Source organism: Pinus tabuliformis, chromosome 6 (assembly GCF_031772625.1).
Source record: "Pinus tabuliformis cultivar Carrire ecotype Pingquan chromosome 6, CPIR1, whole genome shotgun sequence".
NCBI lineage: Eukaryota > Viridiplantae > Streptophyta > Pinopsida > Pinales > Pinaceae > Pinus > Pinus tabuliformis.
In genome coordinates, this window is record NC_142292.1 from 186815719 (window position 1) to 186819886 (window position 4168).

The following is a 4168-nucleotide window of genomic DNA, read 5'->3' on the forward strand; positions in this document are numbered from 1 at the left end:
GGAGGATATCAAAGACTTCCTCCTCCCTTACACAACACCTTAAGATCTGATCAGGGCCAAGCTTGAACAGATTGCCCCCGATCCAAGTAAATGAGGCACTTTTTCTGATGATTCTGCTCTTCTCTCTTGAAGATAGGTGCGGAGGGAACTGTGCTGAAACAAGGTAGTTTGCTATATCAGCAAACCATGGAGAGAGTGCTGAGATAGCAAACAGATGTTCATCGGGCATCTGGTCATCCATTGTTCCATCCTCATCTGCAGACAAATCCAATCTAGATAAAAAGTCAGCAACAACATTTTCTTTACCTGGTTTGTCAACAATGGTCAAATCAAACTGCTGCAACAAAAGTAACCATCTAATAATACGAGCATTCACATCTGGTTTATTCATTAAATATCTAATTGCAGCATGGTCAGTATGTACAAATGTTTGATAGCCAGTGATATAATGTCAGAACTTGTTCAGTGCATGGACCACAGCCAAAAACTCTTTCTCGGTTACAGTGTAATTCAGTTCAGCTTTGGACAAGTTTTTGCTAACAAAGTAAATGGCATATGGAAGTTTTTGTTCAACTTGTCCTAAAGCTGCACCTATGGCTTTGTTCGAGGCATCAGTGTGGATGTGGAAAGGTAGGGCCCAGTTTGGACCTCTCAAGATTGGGGCTGACACCAACTTGTCCTTTAATTCATTCAAAGCCCTCTGACAATCGTCAGTCCACTTAAACTCCACATCTTTTGCCAACAGGCCAAACAATGGTGAGGCTAGCTTGCTAAAGTCTTTAATGAATCTCCTGTAATACCCTGCTAATCTTAAGAAACTCCGAACATCCCTTACCTTTTGAGGAGGTGGAACCTTCTTGATGAGAGCAATTTTGTTAGGATCCACCTGTAACCCTTGGCAAGAAATGGTATGGCCTAGCACGGTCCCTTCAGTCATCAGGAATTCACATTTTTCAGGACTAAGGGACAGGTTCATCTCAATGCATTTGGTTAGGACTTTTCCCAGATTGGACAATGCTTCCTGGAAGTTGGCCCCATAAGGAGTGAAGTCATCCATATAGATTTCCACTGCATCATGGACCAGCTCCTAGAAGATGCTCAAGACAGCTCTCTGGAAGGTAGCAGGAGCATTGCATAGCCCAAAGGGAAGAACTCGGTAGGAAAAGGTACCCCAAGGACAAGTGAAGGTGGTCTTATCTTGGTCTTCCGGGCTTATTTGGATTTGGTTGTACCCGCTAAACCCATCCAGGAAAGAGAAGAACTTCTTTCCTGCCAGTCCATCCAACACTTGATCTATGAAAGGTAGAGGGAAATGGTCTTTCTTGGTAGCTTTGTTCAGTTCTCGATAGTCCACATAGATTCTCCACTTCCCATTTTTCTTGGGAACCAACACCAGAGGGGACACCCATTCACTAGCTGAGATGGGGTAAATGAATCCGACATCCAATAGTTTTTGCAATTCTTCATTAACAATGTCCTTAAGGGCTAGATTCATTCTCCTCTGAGGTTGCCTAACCGGTTTACAACCCTCTATGATGTATATGTGATGGGTACAGACCAAAGGATGGACTCCTTTCATCTCCTTATAGCTCCAAGCAAAAGCATGTAGATGGTTGGCCAACAGGCCACACAGCTCCTTTTCCTAGGAAGGAGATAGGGAGGAGCTGATCTTTAACGTTCTCTCAGGGCCGAACTCCACATTCTTGACTCTGGGAGTGACAGGGTTGGTTGTACAAAGATCCACTAAGGTGCTGGCTTGGGCATCCTCCACCAATTCCTCTAAGGATAGTGCACTGGATGGTGGATTCTGGATCAAGGTCTCAATCAAGTCATCCTCGGTTGGGGGGTCACTTCTAGTGGTATCTAGTGTGCACAGAGGTGCTGAGTACACTTCATCCTCTTCTCCTTCCTCCAACCAAAGTGGTAAGTCATGCTCTAAGGAAGGTTGGGCAGGAGGGTATAGGACTAGCTGCTTGGACATAGGACCATTTTTGATGGTCATGTTTCCTGCACGACAACTTATGTAAGCATCTGCAGTGGCTAACCAAGGCCTTCCCAAAATAAGAGGATATCCAGTAAGCTTTGCCTTGGGTTGCAGAACCAAGAAATCTACAGGGTATTCCCAAGAGTCGACGGAGACGAAGACATCCTCCACAATCCCTTCGGGAGTCACAGTGGAGCGATCTGCAAGTTGCAGAACTGTCGAAGTCTTCCTCAAGGAACCCTGAAGATTGAGTTTGAGCATGGCATCCCTGGTCATCACATTAATGGCAGCCCCCAGATCAATCAAGGTGTGAGGTATGATGATGCCATTGATGTGGACATCTACTATAGGACTCCCAAGATCTAGATACTTTGGGCAGATGACTTGTCCTAACATAAGGTCAGACAATTGTCCTAAGACATTGATGGTTGTGTTAGATACCTATAGTAATAGGTTTCATATTTCATGATTGATTATTGAAAATCCAAATATGCTCTGCTTTGCTACTACAAAGATCCCATATTTCCAGAAAATCAGAGGTGTGTGAAGTATTTCAAATATTGAGGACCTTATTACAATTTTTTGGGTGATTCAACAGTTCAAACTGGATCATGCCATGTTTCAATTTTGAGTTGTAGAATAGAGAAAGAAGTCTGTCCAAACAGCTTAATCTTGGCAGACAAATAGTTCAGGTAGAGAAACAAAGGTTCCCAAAAGTCTAATCTGGGAGATTGGAAGAGATAAGGGTAGAAGTAGATAGGGAGAAAAGGAAAAAAGCCAAAGAAAAGAAAAGGCAATTGAGGGTTGCAAGTCCAAGTGCCCCTCCAAGAAGAAACAAAAAAAAATGTTAGGTGAAATAGTTGGGTAGGCAGTTGTGGTTGCAGAAAGGACATGTTCACCATTACATAGTGGTCAAAGATGTTTTGCCAAGGCAATGGATATATTAGCAAAAAGGTGGTGAAATTCATGGTCTCACAGCAGAGCATCACTAACTTCTCTCTTCCCCCCTACTCCATTGCTAACACCCCCTTTCTAAATCCCCCACCTTCACTTATACTAACTCCTAATTCTACTATTTAGCTCCCCTATTTTACCCCTACCCCTAATAATACTAACACTAAGGTGTATAAAGCCCCAAATTTTATGTATATTCCCTCCCCTAGGCATAATAGCCATGTATTTTCAAAAGGGACCAAATGGCACCTGGCCACTTTGGTGAACCTTTTCCACCCCTTTCCCCTCTGCTGCAAGTTATTTTACCCTCAAATTCACCTCTGCATGGGCAAAACCCCTCTCCAAGACCCTTTAGCCTACAAAAATCTTTGCAAAAGTCCCTAAGGTAAAAAACCCGCCTCTGGCACGTTTCCCAATCCCACCACATTACGGGTTAAGCGAGAAAAGATGAAAAACCATTCAAAACCCACTAACCTATAGTTTTGCGCCCAAATATTAAATGGAATATTTTATTCCGCTGGCGGGACCCTTCCCCAACATGCTCGACCAGTCGGGAGGCCTGCCAGCCGTCAGATCTCCAGCGCCCAGATCTAAGGGTGGGCGGTCAATTTCAGATCTCGATGTGCCGACATTTAGCGTCCGGGGAAAGCGGTTTTACCTATCCCGTACAATGGACGCGTGGCGGGCGGTAAGGTTGTTCGGAGCCCTCCTCCCACTTACCGCCTTTGCCCAAAGGTGGTGCGGGGAACCCACTTGCCGCCACCCCGTATACCGCTACCCCACACGTCATGCCTACACGTCATGTCCACGCCGCTCTGACGTCACCCCGCCGGTGCCCGCCCCATCGTCCCTTGGTCCTCCACGCGGGCCCGCCTTTGCGCCCGCCCGCCACCGTGTCCTGCCGACCTGGCTAACACCTCAGCATCCACGTCACCCCTCACCTGGGCCCCGCCATGACGTCATGCTGACGTCATCGGCGGAAAAGCGCCAAATTCATACTTTTGCCAAATTTACCGATTTAAACGGCTAAACGCATATTTTTCGCTTATTTTGCATGCGAAGCTGAACTAGCCGTTGTCAAGCCTGCTGCCGCGAAATCTTGCATTCAGCCATCAAATTCGACAAGTAAACCGTTCAAAGTTCGAGGCTTGACTGCATTAAGCCTTTGCAACCCAGCCCGCAAGCTTCCAGGTCGATTTGCCAGGTATTTTGCCGTCTTCTCCCATTCTG